Genomic DNA, 20,000 nt, shown 5'->3' on the forward strand with positions numbered 1-20,000 from the left:
GCAAAGAATATATTGAAAACCAAAAATCATTGGTAGGAACTCTGTGATTCCGTATATTGAGAATTTGTTTTATCTGGCAGGGAGATAAAGCTGTCTAGATCTGAGAATGGGTAGAACCGACACTCCTTATATTAATTTCCTTGTCTCTGGTTGGTTGTTTTTAATAATATTTTCCAAAGTTGTTTCACAGCAGTTCATTGGTTGAATCGTTTCTTACAAGAGGCGAAACAGGTACAGCACCGAACTAAAATCTGTATGGTTCGAAATAGTACCAAACAAAAAAAAAATCCAAACACAAAAGACAAAGACAGGTGAGGGGACAACAAACAAGGTTTCTTAGTATGAAGCTCAGAAAAAAATGGAAAAAGTCTTTGAAATTTCGAGCCTACGCTCTCCTACACGGGGATGTAAACACACCAACATCGGTGGTCAAGCCGATGGTGGGGAGACAAACACAGACACAAGCATATACATATATATATATATATATATATATATATATATATATATATATATATATATATATAAACGGCGAGCTTCTTTCAGTTTCCGTCTACCAAATCCACTCACAGGACATTAGTCTGCTTTAGGAGGTTCTGTCCTAGCATATGTGCTGTTTCTTTTAGTTTTCGTATTTTCTAGTTGTTCTCTGTCTATTATTTTAACTTCATCCCACAAGGGTAGGTGGTCTCCATTTTTCTATACATAATCAGCTATACCCGATTTATCAATATCTCCTCGTGTCACAGCTTTGCGATGTTCGTCTACCCTTATTTTGAGGGGGCGACATGTTTCGCCTTTGTATAACCTATCACAACTGCATGGGATAGAGTACACGAAATCTTTGGTCATATTCTCTTCTATTGGTGGTTTTACTCGAAGGAGATATTTGCAAAGTGTCGTATTACTCTTGAATACTGTCCTGATGTCATATGGGCTGCAAATCTTTTGTATCTTTTCGGAGAGGTCTTTGACATAGGGTAGACAGACTGTAGGCAGTTTATTGGCCTCATCCTCTCTCTTCTTCGTAATTGGAGTGGATAGTATACTTTTGGGGTAGTTATTGCTTAACAGATCATTATTGGGCTTGATCATTTCTTCGTGGTCTGAATCACGATTGCTACTTATAATCTTTGCACGATGTTTTAGGCACTGAGCAATCCCTCTCTTTACACTGTATGGATGGTTGGAATTGAAGTTGAGGTATCGTCCAGTGAAGGTTGGCTTGCGGTATACGGATGCCCTGAATCTATACTTGGTGCGTGTTATTAATACGTCCAGGAATGTCAGCTGATTGTCTTTTTCTTTTTCCATTGTGAACTGCATGGATGGCTTTATTGAGTTCACATGATCTAACAGCACTTGGACATCTTCCTGGTGGGGCCAGAGTATAAAGGTGTCATCAACATATCGCAGCCATAGGGTTGGTTTTAGTGGTGTTGATCCTAAAGCCAAATTCTCAAACTATTCCATGTATATATTGGCAATTACCGGTGATAATGGCGAACCCATAGCTAAACCCTCCTCTATTCGATATATATCAGTGTCCATACAAAGTTGGTAGTTTCTACACAGAAGGTCAACATTTCCATCAAGTTCTTATTGCGTTCTTTTAGATGGGTGTCTCTCACTAGTTTTTCTTGTATCACCTGCATAATAAAAATAATAATAATAATAATAATAATAATAATAATAATAATAATAATAATAATAATAATAATAATAATAATAAGAGCAGAAGAGATGCTGCAAGGGCTCATACGGCTGTAAAGATCAATTATTGATCAATAAAGCCATAACTGAAGACAGTCGCAGAAAGAAGAAAGGCCTCAGTATGACCTGGGTGGACTACCAAAAGGCCTTCGACAGTGTTCCACACACGTGGATTCTGGAAACACTAGCCATAAACAAAGTGGCACCAATTATCATAAAATACATAGAGCACTCAATGAACAAATGGCAGACAGTGCTACAGCTCCAAACAAAAGAGGGACTTGTGAAAACGAAAGCTATCCCCATTAGAAGAGGAATATTCCAGGGAGACACGCTCTCTCCACTCCTGTTCTGCCTGGCACTCACACCTTTAACTGAATTGCTAAATAGAACTGGATGCGGTTACAAATGCTACGGAAAAACAGTCAGCCACCTTCTATATATGGATGACCTAAAATTATATGCTAAAACCGACAAAGAGCTAGAAACACTACTACAGACAGTACACGGCTTTACCAAGTAAATAGATATGAAATTGGGATTAGAAAAATGTGCCAAAGCAACCCTGAAAAGAGGAAAATTAGTTGAAAGTAGCAATATAACACTAGATAAAGCCAATGAAATAAGAGAACTAGACGAAAGCCAACCATACAAGTATTTAGGAGTCAATGAACTAGATAGGATACAACATACACAAATGAAAGAAAAAATAAAGAAAGAGTACTATAGACGAGTTAGATCAATACTAAAAACAGAGCTCAATGCTAAAAACAAGATAATGGGTATCAACACTTTAGCTGTTCCAGTTATAAGCTACAGCTACAACATCCTTAACTGGACACTAAACGAACTATCTAAAATAGACAGGAAAACAAGAAAATTAGTGACAGGATATAGGATGCACCACCCAAAATCTGACATAGAAAGGCTATATATACAACGCACAGAAGGTGGCAGGGGTCTTATACAGCTAGAAAACTATTATAAAATAACCACCATAGGACTGCGAAAATACCTACTCCAGGAACAAGGAAAACTAATACAAATAGCCACAAAACACGAGCAAAACAAAAAACTGTTTTCAGTATTTAAGGAAGCTGACAAATACAAACAAGAAATCAATCTACCTAACAAATACGAAGAAGAAGAAGAAGAAGAAGAAGAAGAAGAAGAAGAAGAAGAAGAAGAAGAAGAAGAAGAAGAAGAAGAAGAAGAAGAAGAAGAAGAAGAAGAAGAAGAAGAAGAAGAAGAAGAAGAAGAAGAAGAAGAAGAAGAAGAAGAAGAAACAACAAAAGCTATAAAACAAATGAAATCCAAACTAAAACTAGAACAGCAACGGACCATGATAAAATGATGGCAAGAAAAGCCCCTACATGCTAAATACTGGGCTAAACTAAATGCAAAAGAAATAGACAGAGAAAAATCCCAGCAATGGTTGAGAAGCTCAGGACTCAAAGCAGAGACTGAAAGATTTTTAATTGCTGCACAAGACCAAAGCCTCTCCACCAGAAATTACCAAAAACACATAATGAAAAGAAACATAACAAGTAACTGTAGAATATGTGGAGATAGACAAGAAACAATAAATCATATTATCTCTGGATGCCCAGTCCTAGCTAAGAAGGAATATATTCACAGACACGACAGAGCTGGGACCTATATACACTGGAAGCTATGCCAACACTATGGAATAACAACAGAAAAAAGATGGTATAAACGCACGCCAGAAAAGGTCACAGAAAACGAGAAAGCAACCATACTCTGGGACATGCCAACACACGCAGATAGAGAAATTAAGGCAAATAGACCAGATATAGTTGTCAAAGATCATGAAGAAAAAAAATGCTTTCTACCAGCAGATGACAACGTTTCTCTAAAAGAAATGGAAAAACTTTCAAAATACAAAGACCTGGAAATAGAGATAACTCGAATGTGGAATCTAAAAACAGAAACAATTCCTATCATAGTAGGTGCCTTAGGTATGATAAAAAAATATTCAGACAAATACATAACAAAAACACCAGGACTTACAAATATATATAACATACAGAAAATTGCACTACTGGGTACTGCACACATTCTACGCAAAACACTTTCAATACAGTAAACATAAGAGCACCACAGCAAACCACAGCACATACCCAAGGCGCACAGAGCTGCGCTCGGTAGTGAAGTGAAAGCACGTTATAAAAATAAAACTACTGAACAATAATAATAATAATAACAAAATAGAAAGACCTGGAAATAGAGGTAACTCGAATGTGGAATCTAAAAACAGAAACAATTCCTATCATAGTAGGTGCCTTAGGTATAATAAAAAAAATATTCAGACAAATACATAACAAAAACACCAGGACTTACAAATATATATAACATACAGAAAATTGCACTACTGGACACTGCACACATCCTACGCAAAACACTTTCAATACAGTAACCATAAGAGCATCACCGCAAACCATAGCACATACCCAAGGCACACAGAGCTGCGCTCGGTAGTGAAGTGAAAGCACGTTATAAAAATAAAACTACTGAACAATAATAATAATAATAACATCGAAAAATACCTTAGGAATGAGAACCCAGGTTCGAAATTTCTCCAACACCTGAAGAAGGCTGGAGGGTATATCAACCAAAACGTGTTAACAACAAACAAGATGAGGACAAATATCCATCGAATGTAAATAATGTAAATAATAATAATAATAATTATTGTTATTCAGGTCACTGCCTGGAATCGAACTCGGAATCTTGGGGTTAGTAGCCCGCGCTCTTAACTACTATGCCATATGATGAAGGCTGTGGGGTATATCAGCCGAAACGGTGTGTTAACAACAAACAAGATGAGGACAAATATCCGTCAAACGTAAATAATGTAAATAATGTACATAATTTCTCATCTCTTAAATATGAAACTGTATAATCTAAAATATGTTTATATTATTTCTCTTTATATCCTTTAACATAGCGGTTCGAGAAATAGGTATAACAGAATAACGTATGAGACTGAAGCAAGTATCGTAGTGCTTATGGCCTACTAAACACGTCTCTTGTACGTGGTCTCTTTTCGTTCTTTATTTTCTGTGGCTGCTCTTTTTCATTTACCATTTTCTTTCTTCTTCCCTTCTTTTATACTCCACCTGTTATCTACACACCTCTGTCTCACCTGCTCATGTGTATCGATCCATATGCATACAGTGATAGGATGTTCGCTCAGTTTTACCTGATAACTATACGTTACTAACCTGTATTATCTAACATCTGCCTGTTCCTAATATATCGTCTGTTTAATGCTTGATATCTACATATTACTCACTCTTTATTACCTCATATTTTCAGCCATTTTGCCAGTAACAAGTTTATTACTCGACATTTTCTGATCGTTGCTACCCAATCGCCTCGTTTTATTACTTCTTACATAACTGATTATGTTTATAACTTAATATTTACTTATTTCAACTGTGTTGCTTCTATATTCTTTACCATTCTACCGTTTCTACAAATGTCCACGTCTATATTTCCATAGCTAATGTTATCTGATATCTTCTTCCTTCTTTTACTATTTCGCTTCTTTTTCATCCTTTAGTTCCTTCTCTTCTGCCTGTTATTTGTTGCCTTTCAATTGCTAGTCTGTTGCCTGTATCTGCTGCTCTTATCTTTATGTTGCCTCTATCGTTACCTTCTTCATTGCTCACTATCTTCCACAAATTCCTTCTATATATTTATTCCTCTCTTTCATCCTTATTTCCATTCCTTTTCTTCACTTCTTGTCTCCCAGTTTTCAATTTTTCACTTTTCAAATTTTCTCTTTTTTAATTATTTTCTTACAATTCTTTGTTCCTTCATTCTTATTTGACCATTTTTTCTTCATCTTTTCTTTTCTTCATCAGTTTTTCAATTTCTTCATTATTTTTCATGTCCTTATGTTTTCTTAGGTGCTTTGACTTTTTCTTTCCTTTCATTTCTCTCTTAAATACTGTTTTTCCTTCATCTTTTTATTCATCCTCTTTCACAATTTATCATTTTTTTCAGTAATTTCGGTTCCTTGCCGAACCGTTAAATTACGCTGATGCAAACAAACCAGTATCGGTTGTTAAGCAACATAGGAGACAAACGCAAATACAAAACACACATAGATACATACGTACATATACATATACACAAACACACAAGCACACATACACATTGAAGGTGAACTGGAAGTGGGTTTTTACCCTTCAAGCTCCACTTCTAACATATTTCTATATTTTTTCGATATATATAAGTGATTTCCCAAATACAGTTTCACTTCATTTTTGAAGCTCCGAGAAGGTGATACAGAAGCCAGTCAACTACGAATGCATTGCATCTGATAGCAGAAGCAGTTGTAAGCTAATGGGTTTCATGACATAATCTCTTGTTCCCTTGTCATCTAATTTATTATTACTGCTCTGTACTCCACCAACGTTTTCTACTGAAACATATGTATAGTGAGTCCTAACACCAGGCTATTAGTTCCGCTATATCTAATCGACATACATACATGCATACATACATACATGTGATGTTGATTATATTTTCTATAAACCCCTTGTCATTCATGTTAAGGAAATCTGGAGGATATCTCACCGGTTCACAAGGAAACAGAAATACCAAGATTACACATTGTTTCTTTGTGGATGACGTGAAACTATATGCAAAGAATATGCACGAGATGAAAAAGAGCCTTGACCTGGCTACAACTTTCTCAAAGGATTTTTGAATCCGATATTTACATATATCAACCAAATACCTGATGCACAAAAAGGATGGAGATGCAGGAAAAGCCATAAAATGTGATAACCGATGCAGACTTTGAGGAGTTCACACTGAAGATATCACCCACATCATAAGCAGTCGTCCGAAAATGTCATCGCGGTAATATCCACCGATGGAGACATGACGTAGCTAGGACACTCTATAATGAAATCCGTCGGAAGGAGAACACCAAGGACAAAAAGATAAGAATCCATAGTATGGTAGAAACCATAGCCATTCATGATAAAAAGGGGTACTAGTGGAATGTCCAAGTGAAAACCTCAATAAAATGTAAGCACAACAGACCTGACATAGTGATTTGGGATAGAGAAGAGAAACTGTATACAGTTGTGGATATCAGCTGCCCAGCGGATGTTAGCATAAAGCTAAAGATCAATGAAACAGAGAACACCTATGATGAACAGATTACAAGTTCAGGTTTATACATGTAATTAGTGGGGTCTTGGGATGTGTAACACACTGCCTAAATACCAATCTTGTGAAATTAGGCTTTTCAAAACCAGAAAGGAGAAAGGTTTAAAAATCTGTAAAACTCCAGTTTATCATCTAAGTATATATTAACATGTCTAGATATGCGAGTATATGCATGAGAAGACATACATAAAACAAAACATACAGATCTTCACCTATACATACATACATACATACATACATTGAAGAAGACAATAATATTAACATGAAGCGCAACTTCTGTAGGACTCGTGACCGCTCCATTACATCACACACTGAAGGCTATGCCTTTGCAATCCAAGAACAGCTGATTGCTACGAAATACGTTATCAACAAAGGAAACAGTGATTCCCTTGGTGTGACAAGATGCAACCGAAAATGTAGATTATATAATATTTCTATGGAAGACATGTGATTAGCAGACACCTAAAAATGTGATCAAGGTATAACTCCCTATGCGACGTGATATAAAATGCCATTCGGAAAAAAGACTCTCCTATAAACAAAATATAGACAATCTCTCTGTTACTGAATACATACTAAAAGATCAATACAAGGAATACTAGTGGAACATTCCCATCAAAACATCTGCCAGTGGAGGTATAACAGGCCGGACATTGTTGTTTGGGACAGGCAAGACAAGGTTTGTACAGCCAGCTGCCCTGCTGATGTGAATATCTCTTTAAAAATTCATGAGAAAGAAGAGGACTCTGGACATCTGCTTAGAAATATCTAACTTCTACTCCCAGATTTTAAATTCACATTTGAACCAATAATAATTGGTGCGCGCCAAGATGTTCAGAAAAAGAAATCAACCAGTTCACGTATTACAGATACAATCTGGAAGTGAAACAATAAAAATACGCAAAGCTTTTTCAAGATTAAAATGTGACGTTGTTTTCGTTATCTACGTTCTAATGAACTTTGTGTCTTTGTTAGAAACCAGCTCCTTACTCAGAAGAACAATTTAAATAATTCAAAACAGAAGAGAACATACATACACACGCACGCACACACACGCACGAACATACATACATACATACACACTGACATTCATACGAGTGGTTGTGTGGTAAGTAGCTTTTTTACCAACCTCATGGTTCCGGGTTCAGTCCCACTGCATGGCACCTTGGACAAGTGTCTTCTACTACACCCTCAGGGTGACCAAAGCCTTGTGAGTGGATTTGGTAGGCGGAAACTCTGTGTGTGTGTGTGTGTGTGTGTGTGTGTGTGTGTGTGTGTGTGTGTGTGTCTGGGTCTGTGTGTGTGTCTGTGTGTGTGTCTGTGTGTGTCTGTGTGTGTCTGTGCGTGTCTGTGTTTATGTGTGTGTGTTTGTCCCACCACATCGCTTGATAACCGATGCTGATGTGTTTACGTCCCCGTAACTTAGCGGTTCGGCAAAAAGCGACCGATAGAATAAGTACTAGGCTTACAAAAAATAAGTCCTGGGGTTGATTTGTTCGATTAAAAGGTGGTGCTCCAGCATGACCGCAGTCAAATGATTGAAACAATTAAAAGAAAAGAAACATACATACATGCATACATGCATACATACATACATACATACATACATACATACATACACACATAGAAAGATATTCATGTAAGATAAACTTCAACATGTTACAGTGCACTCAGACGCGAGAACTCTTTTCACTGTGGAGCTAATCCCGGGAGAAGTAATTCTCCTGTTTGACATGTATAATGACGTTAGAAGTGGTGTGAATGACATAACTGGATCACGAGTGGGGAGGTCTTGTGTTTTGTGTCGCTTCACTTCATCAGCGTCAAAGACCACATCTTGTGTCTTTATTCATCTCTGACAGGAGACTATACTCCTGAGGTTGGCGCCTATGTGAAAGGTATTTTCATGCCTGTGTGCACTCAAACATGTTGAACATGTTATGAGAAGAGAGCAGTCATGTGTGAATAAATACATAAATATATTCTCTACAAGAATATACTTCCTTCAACGCTACTTTCTTCGACATACTATACTGAGCTCTAGCTTGATCAATCTTTACGCACACCGGCTGTTTTAATAAGAATAATAGCAATTTTACAGAGTCATAAGCAACTGAATCGGTTTTCGCACATGACGAAGAGAAACAGCTCAAAAACGCATACATCCTACCATCCAATTGCGTCATTCACTATTTTGTCTTTACACATGTGTCAGAGGAGAATTATACGTATATAGACGCATAGAACAACAAAAAAGTACTCCATGTTGTGAGAAATAAATATTATTTAGTAAACACAGTGTATATTTTTATTAGCTACTAATTGTTTCATGCGACGAAAAACAACTGAGACAGCACTTTGTAACACGTCTTCATGCAATCCTTAGGTTCTGCCCACAGAGGATGGCACCAGGGCACCAGACATGTTATAAAACGTTTTCTAAGTTGTTTTTCATCACATGAAACTTTTAGTAGCAACTCATAAAAATATTTACTGTGTTTATCAAATTACTTTTGTTTTGCATTTACTATACATTTTTTCACTTATTAAGTAACCGAATGCAACGCAACCTGGTTTTTATTAACAGCAAGTAATCTATATACATATATCCGTGAGACTTATATTTCTAGCCTTTACTCTTTTTCTCTCTTCGTCTCTTGCCTTTTTCTCTTTTTCACCCTTTTACTTCTATTTCTCGCCTTTCTTCTATCTCCTTGTTTTCTCTCTTCGTCCTTTCCTTTTTGTCTCTATCTCTCTTTCTCGTCCTCTTTCTCCTCTGCCTGTTTTCGAATTGACCCTATTAATATATTCCCTGCTTTTAAGTCACTTTGAACAGAACCCTTTATTCAATAGCACTGTGTATAAACTCTGTATTTGGAATGACCGATTTCAAAGACTGTTGGATTTTACTTATAGAGTATTGGAATCTTAATAATGGATTTAAAAATGCCATGACCAATCTTAAAGACTATTGGATTTTACTCACAAGGTATTGGAATCTTATATGTATACCATTCTGCCTAAACAATGGATTTACAAATACAATATTCCTACATTCACTTTCTATTTCCTATCTTAACTAAACTAACTATTGCTTAACCATCTTCTCACACCGTCTCCGATGAAGGGATATAATAAATATCCTGGAAACAGATGTAAGACATTCGATTTATAAATGTTCTATATTATACACAGCCTTGTTTTTTTATCTCATTAAGAAAAGTATATCCTATATATATATATCCTATATATAAATATCCTATATATATATCCTATATATATATATATATATATATATATATATATATATATATATATATATATATATATATATATATATATATATATATATATATATATAGGAAAAACAGCAACAGAAAGACAGGGAAAAAAGGACGGATCAATCGTGGCCTTCTTTCTTGAGTCAAGTTACCAGATGTCCTTACAGCTTCGGCAACTTGAGACTGTTTAATCTGGTTTCCCCCCAAAAAGTCTTTTACATTTTATTTACACTTTTAGCACTTTCTTCCGTTATCTGATTTATCAAAAAGTGGTTTAAAGTTAGATTTCTTGGTCCTTCTATATATAAAAAAAATTGTGGGGTTTACAAAGCAAGGAAGTAGAAAGAAGAAAAGAGTTTGAGAAAGAGTGGGTGGGTAAAGAGGCGTTGCTTTTGTATTGGTATTGTCGGACTTGTTTGTTTGATACTTAATGACCTTTTAAGGCGGGGAAGGAAAAAGAATTTTTCTGTTTGAATTGATCAAGGTTTTTAATTGAAAAAACAGATGTTTTTGACTTTCTTCAACAAAAATTATAATTGCATTTCCATGTCTTCTTTCTTTTATTCTTTTGTGTTTATTGAAGAATGGTTGTATAGATGCAGTCAACTGTTTTTGATTGAAATTCTTGATGTTTCCGATTTAGTTGGTTTTGAAAGAGTGATTTTGAGTTAAGTATACACTCACACAGCAATTATATATATACATTATATATATGTATATATATATATATATATATATATATATATATATATATATATATATATATATATATATATATATACAGGGATTAGCATTGAGTTGCTTCTCCAACATACTGAAAATTTAGAAATAGCAGTCAAAAAACTACTGATTCTAAACTACAAATTTTTCTCTAAATGGATGGCGATATTTATGGCGCACATAGAACAAAAAACCAGAGTGAAAATCAAAAACAAACCTGCCTTTAGTTAATTGGATACGAACGTTTCGCGGTTAAGATATTTATCTATTCCGTCTCATTGTAGTTTAGAATCAGTAGTTTTTTGACTGCTATTTCTAAATTTTCAGTATGTTGGAGAAGCAACTCAATGCTAATCCCTGTATATTTACGATGATAAATGATTTTACCGATAAAGGTTTTTTTCATACTGAACTACTTGGCAAAATTGTTAATTATTAATTCTATTACTAATTGACGATTCCCTGCCCTTATTCTTGTATAATTTATATTTGATACCTCTAAGTTAGATGGTTAAACCGTAATCCCTTCACACGGGACTTTTTTTCATACGGGACTATTTTGTGACGCACATGGAATGGATTTCTTTTGAGATGGGAGGCCTGAACTCGCTAGCCGATGAATTCGTAAGTGCCTTTTCTTCTCGTTGATTTTTGGCGTCGCATGGCCAAAAATTACCGTGAATTTTTTAGAGACACTTTCAGATTTATCAGAATATTGGGATGATGAGACGGAATAGATTAATATCTTAACCGCGAAACGTTCGTATCCAATTAACTAAAGGCAGGTTTGTTTTTGCTTTTCACTCTGGTTTTTTGTTCTATGTGTGCCATAAATATCGCCATCCATTTAGAGAAAAATTTGTAGTTTAGAATCAGTAGTTTTTTTACTGCTATTTCTAAATTTTCAGTATGTTGGAGAAGCAACTCAATGCTAATCCCTGTATATTTACGATGATAAATGATTTTACCGATAAAGGTTTTTTTCATACTGAACTACTTGGCAAAATTGTTAATTATTAATTCTATTACTAATTGACGATTCCCTGCCCTTATTCTTGTATAATTTATATTTGATACCTCTAAGTTAGATGGTTAAACCGTAATCCCTTCACACGGGACTTTTTTTCATACGGGACTATTTTGTGACGCACATGGAATGGATTTCTTTTGAGATGGGATGCCTGAACTCGCTAGCCGATGAATTCGTAAGTGCCTTTTCTTCTCGTTGATTTTTGGCGTCGCATGGCCAGAAATTACCGTGAATTTTTTAGAGACACTTTCAGATTTATCAGAATATTGGGCTGATGAGACGGAATAGATTAATATCTTAACCGCGAAAGGTTCGTATCCAATTAACTAAAGGCAGGTTTGTTTTTGCTTTTCACTCTGGTTTTTGTTCTATGTGCGCCATAAATATCGCCGTCCATTTAGAGAAAAATTTGTAGTTTAGAATCAGTAGTTTTTTTACTGCTATTTCTAAATTTTCAGTATGTTGGAGAAGCAACTCAATGCTAATCCCTGTATATTTACGATGATAAATGATTTTACCGATAAAGGTTTTTTTCATACTGAACTACTTGGCAAAATTGTTAATTATTAATTCTATTACTAATTGACGATTCCCTGCCCTTATTCTTGTATATATATATATATATATATATATATATATAAACACTCAAAGACATCTATATATGTACATGTATAAATTTGTGCACACATACACACACCATGCATAAGCACACATGATTTTTTAAAAATAATTATTTGATATAATTAAAGATTCATCTCTGTGGCTAAATAAACTTGGAAAGTTATGGTCATTTTAGCCCCTACTCTTGATTTTGGCCACTACTCGGACAAAGTGTATACGTAAGTCATCTAAAAGTCCATAAGTCAGGAAACAGATGGACTCGTTATCTGTCAGTAAAGTGAGATTATTATCCAAGTGTACAGTATTATTAAAGAAGTTTTCTACGGCAAATATATAAAACAATGACCAACATGTGTTTCAATTGCAGCGACTGCACATTGCTCCGTATGCAATTTAGCATCCTGGTCACTGCAATTTCATCAAAGGTCCATCACTTATGACGTTTTCAAAGTGAATTGATTCAAACAAGCTTCCTGCGTTAATATTCAGTTGAAAGCCATAGCGTTACTTTTTTAAATCAAATTGAATTCTGATCTTATAATCACCTCTACTGGTATTACAGTTGAATCGGAGTTTATAAAATCTTCATTCATATTACAATCAATTGTAGCAATTTTGCTTACATATTACTCTATGGAGTATATTATTTATTCAGAGGTAATTCTCTTATGTTTGGCGTTATACCCTCAATTAATAATATTTTTGTTATTATTACTAAAATTATTTTAGTATTATTTGCAAAAATATCATTAATTATCACAATCATTATTATTTTAACTAGAATAATTACTATAGATGGTACTTTATGTTTCTTTAAATCGTTTAAATGTATCTTTAATTCAATATGTACATCTCAAATTTGGTACATTTCCTCCACACAAAGGTTATATCTATTATCGCCTATTCTATAAGGTTTTTGCTTTACTAATAATTTCAAAACAATCAAAAATACTTTGTTACTATCTTTAAGTGTCCCTATTTCTAAACGAACTTAAATGATTGGCAATTTTCTGCTTAATATAACATGAGATAGCTCCTATATAGAAATATTCTCTATTCTCTTAGGTAATCTTACATCTGTATAGGATATCTTCATGCTTACAATCAGAGCCAAGCGGACAGACTCTCTACCTTGCACAATTGCAACTAATAGTTGTAGTACTTCTATCATTATCGTCCACTTTACCTACTCTAGATGTGATTTTTATATTCTCCTGTCTATCTTCTAAGCTATTAGTCCTCTCCACGGCTAGGCAACAACGTGGCATTAAATAAATTAGGACTCCCTGGGGCTACATAACAATCAAGGATACATTTAGGTAATGTACTCCTAGATACAACATGCCTCACATAAGCATGCGATGGTACCGACTGGAATACTTTTGAGCTAAACACCAATAGCAACAACCATTAACAACGATGATCTTTCATGTTTTGAATTCGTGTTGAAAAGTACATATTTCTTCGAGTAAGACATTTTTGGTAGAAAGAAAAGTATTAAATTATTATTAAAAGTGTAAAGTATACATAAAAGTATGTGTGTGTGTGTGTGTGTGTGTGTGTGTGTGTGTGTGTGTGTGTGTGGGGGTGTGTGTGTGTGTGTGTGTGTGCATGAGTTTATGTTGCTTATTAAGTGGTGTTGGGCTTTTGGTGAGCCGCAAACCTTGGATGGTTCCAAGCATCATAAACTTGAAATTTCGAAAAACCTTGCGAGCAAAAGAATTCGTTTTCAAAAATCATCCATAGCTCATAGTGTCAGCATTCTCAGACTCGAAGCCTGGTTCCGATATTTCCACCAGAGCGAATTCTGTTAAGACATCCAACATGGCGGTGCTGATCAGGCCGATGGAGGAATTTAAGATTTACATTATTTATTTCTTTATTGCTCACAGGGAGCTAAACATAGAGTGGACAAACAAGGACAGACAAAGGGGCTAAGTCGATTACATCGATCCCAGTGCGTAACTGGTACTTATTTAATCGACCCCGAAAGGATGAAAGGCAAAGTCGACCTCGGCGGAATTTGAACTCAGAACGTAACGGCAGACGAAATACCGCTAAGCATTTCGCCCGACCTGCTCACGATTCTGCCAGCTCGCCGCCCCAAAGATTTACATTATTAAATGTCTTTTTCTAAGCTAGTAGTGTGTAATTTGAGAGAGATGCGGAAGTAAATTCTAACACATCGAGACTTCCACGTTGGCTCAGCAGCAGCAGCATCTTGGTTCCATTTTCTGGTGGAAACCATTTCCTGTCGGTTAGCAGCCTTGGAAACGTTATGTACATCAAAATTCTTTATCTCCCATTTCTGCACTTTATCTTTTTTCTCAAACAGAAAAATGAAACAGAAATTTTTTTAAATATTTGAAACTATAAATAAAACAACAATAGCAACAAAAACAGCAACAACAGGAATAACAACAACAGCAGCAACAACAACAACAACAGCAGCAGCAACAGCAACAACAACAGTGGCAACGTATGTAATAGTAGTGTCTACAAGAGTAACAATAACAAGAAATGAAAGAGCAATTCTAAAATGTATCCAGGCGTCGTCTGAGTGTATCTGAGAAATTGTTTATTTTGTTAAATAAACAAAAAAAAGTGATGTGATTAAACAAAGATTGAAATTTTAAAAAAATAAAACTTTATTTATTTGCGTAATTAAATTACGTTCCAAATGCTTTGGATTGTTCTGGTCAAATGAAACATTAAATGCCGGCTGCACATGTTTCATACGGGCAAGGAACACTGAGCGTTAGAAATACAGCCATTTACTGTTACTAAGTACGCACGTACACACGCACGCACACACACGCACACACACACACACACACACACACACACACACACATAGGGAGAGGAGTAGAGAGAGATACATATAGACATGCATACGTATATATATATATATATATGTGTGTGTGTGTGTGTGTGTGTGTGTGTGTGTGTGTGTGTGTGTGTGTGTGTGTGTATATAAGTATGTATATGTATATATATATATATATATATATATATATATATGACACTCCTATACAAGTTGACAGGGAAAAGCCGAAATTATGTGAAGTCATTTACAGATCTGGGTAGAAAAATGAATTCATGAGATTCCCTTGATGATGAAATCGTCAACCGTTTTGCAACCAACGCATTTGGCGAACTCCGTCATCGCCTATGGAACGAAAGGGCATTAAACTTGACACCAAAGTACAAGTCTACAAAGCTACCATTCTTTCTACTCTCTGGTAGGGCTCAAAATCGTGGATACCCTGTAGACGACACATTAACCAACTAGACATCTTCCACAAAAGCTGTCTCAGGAAATCTATGGTTATTCACTAAGAGACAGAGCTTTACACTGCTTAGCAAGTGTAAGGTTGGTGGAATCGAGAGCTTCCTGATGCAGTCGCAATTGCGCTGACCTGTCATCAGAATGACGGTCGAAAGAATACCCAAAGTCCACATGTACAGCCAGTTTGAGAGTGGGAACGGGAATGTTGGTCGATATAAGGACAAACTGAAGAGTAACCTCGTAGCGGTGAAGATAGTTCACAACACCTTTGAGCGAATTGCCTTCGAGCGAGCAAAATGGAGATCAAACACTCTATACATACATACTACATACATACTTACATATATGCATACATACACACAGACACACACGCACACACACACACACACATACACTCATATATATATATATATATATATATATATATATATATATATATATATATATATATATATATATATATATATATTTATATATATATATATATATATATATATATATATATATATATATATATATATATATATATATATACGAGGGTGAGTCAAAAAGTAATGGCATTTTGTTTAGGACAGGTATAATTACCAACACAGGAACATGTATCATACATCAAAATGAAGCTGGTCCTCTGTGGATCACATCCCTACTTCTCAACATAGTCACTGTTTCTCTCAATAGCAATGTTCCACCTTCGAATGAGAGCATGTATCCCTGTTGACTGTTCTTTGAGCCACTTCTTCACTACCTCCACACTCACCAGATTTAGCGCCTTCAGACTATCGTCTCTTCGGCGCCACGAAAGAGGGTTTGAGAGGCAAACATTATTTTGATGCTGAAGAGGAGATAACCCCTCTGAAATGCATGCAGCAAAGTCTGGTTAGTGGCGGTTGGGAACTGACACCTATTTGTCTACAGCGAGAATTTTCTCCGTGACAAAATACAGTGACACGCTTTCTTACGGGTTCGAATACACCTCAAACATTTGAACTGGTAACAAATTTGTATTTATATACATCACTGCATAACGCTGATATGCAGTATGGTGTGTACGTGTGTGTGTGTGTGTGTGTGTGTGTGTGTGTGTGTGTGCGTGTGTGTGTGTATGTACATATGTATGAATGTATTGATAAGTGTATGTGTATATGTATAAGTGAAACGGTAGTTATAAATAGTAGATGATGACATAGTGTTACTAAGCAATGACAAGCAACGATGTTATAACGAATTTGTTTCGGAAATCTTATTCTCTGACAAATGTTATTTGGTGATGTTTGACCTTTCTGGAAGTTCTTCTGACTTAAATGTCAACCACTTTTAGTCAGGCGTTATGGTCAAACATAGAAACACAACCACTTGATAAAATTTCCTATTCTCTTCCAGCCATTTTTGTCTCGACAAGTATTTGGTATACAGAAATATATACATAAGTATGTAGCGACACACATATACATATACAGGTGTGTGTGAGTGTGTGCGTGTGTGTGTTTATATATATATATATATATATATATATATATATATATATATATATATATATATATATATATATATTCACACACACGCACGCACACACATATATATGAGGGGGTGAATATATGTGTGTGCGTGCGTGTATCTGTGTGCGTGTGTTTGTGTATACACGTATGTATAAATGTATAAATGTTAATATATATATATGTATGTATATACATACATCTCTATATATATACATATATATATTTGTATATATATATATGTGTATATATATATATAAGTATGTATGTATACACATACATCTCTCTCTCTCTCTCTCTCTCTCTCTTTATATATATATATATATATATATATATATATATATATATATATATATATATATATATATATTTGTGTGTATATATATATGTGCGTGTGTGTGTATGTATATACATACCTACATACGTACAAATATGTGCCTATGCTACCAACAATAAAAATGATAACAATAATAATAATAGTAATTATTATCATTATTATTATTATTATTATTATTATTATTATTATTATTATTATTATTATTATTCGATTTTAACTTTGTATCTTAAACTAAAAGAACAAACGTGGAGTAAAAGACATTTTCAAGATTTCAATGAGAATCATATTAATACATAAATAAGCAAATGAATAATTAAAACAACATAAAAATATCGGAACTGTTTAATAATGGACTTTTTCTTTTTCTTTTTCTTTTTTTTATTCCCACGTTTTCTGCTGGAAAAGACGGCTGGTGTTGTTGTCGGTAAAAGACAAACCGTGAAGCTGAAACGAAAATGGCAGCATCAACATAAAACTAAGGTTTAAACATCATCATCATCCTCTCATCATCATCCTCATCATCATCATTCTCATCATCATCATCATCACCACCACCACCGTCACCCTCATCACCCTCATCATCATGCTGGAAAGAGTTGGAGATTTTGAGAGGATGTGGTAGGTCCATGGACTGCCAAGCTCAAACCGTCTGCTTTGTCATAGTTTCTACGACTGGACCCCGTCCTTAACACCAGACCCCTTTACAGCGTGTCTTGTGTGCTCTTTTCGTACCCCCAGCAATAGTGAGGTCGCTATGCAGCTTCAAAGACTACAAACCCCGAGAAAATATTGCATGCCAAGAGATGAGGAATTAAAATATGAGAAAAGGGGCCAAAGTAGAGCAGTTTTGTCCAGAACCAACCAACCGGAATGACCTATAACCGTATCCACAAGGAAACCAACCAAGCAGAGCGACAAGCTTGACCACGGAAGAAAAACGTCATCAATTTTTTAGTGAATCAAAAATCAAATCCGCTCGCAGAAAAAAATTATAAATACATCTGATCCCTAAACATACCATTAGAAGCGAAAGGGGCTATTTAAAGAAGATCCGAAAAACCGTAAACAAAATTCCCTTTTTTTACTATTTCAATTCTCACACTCGTTTCTTTCAGTATGAGTTGTCGACCACCACTGAAATTAATGAACCTTGTACATTCTAACAAATTGATATACAGTTTTAATTTCAAACTTACACTTTCTCTTTTGAACACGATAATTTATCAACATTGAAACATTTTGTCAACATTGAAACATTTTGTCAACATTGAAACATTTTGTCAACATTGAAACATTTTGATTTGTCAACATTGAAACTTTTAACGATGTTTTTCTAATTTTAAACTTTTACCACTGATAAACAAAAATTATTGTCGAAACTAGTTTGGTATATATGAAAATAAATGTATTTTGAACATTTACGAACTTTTGAAATTTAAGTGCATTTTCAACAACACATTTTCCTATATATATATGCCTGTAGGTGTAATATATATACACAAATATATGTTATACAGTTGACTCTACTAGTAAGTACTTTCATCAGTTAGCTGTTATTTAGTAACATGTAAATATGTATAGAAGCGAAATGATTCTGACGATTTGGCATTAAAACTAAATCGTGTAACTTGAATTATGCAGCAGATAATAACCTTATGTCAATGTTACATACGTAAGATAGTGTAACTTAATTTCTTATAAACAATTTCGCATGTTGTTTTTTTATATAAATACATACACACACATACAAACACTATACACTATATATAAATATAAAAAGGAGAGTCAAAAATTATGCACACTCTTTTTTTTTTCAATTTATTTACACAAAATCAGGGGATAAACAAGTACTTCATTTTTCTCTTTCCTTTTCGGTCCACAAGAAGGTTTTCGGTTGGTCATACAACCATTTATGGACCGCTTCCTTCACATCTTCCTCCGGAGGAAGTCGACGACCTCGTAAGCCATCTCTGAGCGGTCCAAAGATATGATAGTCGGAAGGGGAAAGACCTGGGCTGTAGGCAGGGTGTTCCAGCACCTCAAAATCCAATTGCTTAATGGTTTAAACAGTCTGGACGGCCATGTGTAGACATGCATCGTCATGCGACAACAGACTATTTTTGACAATAGGCTTCGGCGTTTGGTGCGAATTGCTGGCTTCAGTTTTTTGGCCAGCAAAGTACTGTATCTTGTACAGTTGATCGTAGACCCCTTTTCCAACTAGTCTTCCAGTATAGGCACTTTTCAGTCTCAGAAAAGGGTTAGCATCGTCTTTCCTGCAGAAGACTGAGTCTTGAATTTCTTC

At 35.0% G+C, this 20,000-nt stretch overlaps 1 pseudogene; it reads right to left on the reverse strand.

The window, feature by feature from the left end:
* Nucleotides 1-576: 576 nt before the first annotated feature.
* Nucleotides 577-1,314, reverse strand: LOC149137331 (uncharacterized; annotated as a pseudogene).
* Nucleotides 1,315-20,000: the final 18,686 nt, after the last annotated feature.

The sequence above is a fragment of the Octopus bimaculoides genome, chromosome 2, assembly GCF_046866305.1.
Source record: "Octopus bimaculoides isolate indiv1 chromosome 2, ASM4686630v1, whole genome shotgun sequence".
Classification (NCBI taxonomy): domain Eukaryota; kingdom Metazoa; phylum Mollusca; class Cephalopoda; order Octopoda; family Octopodidae; genus Octopus; species Octopus bimaculoides.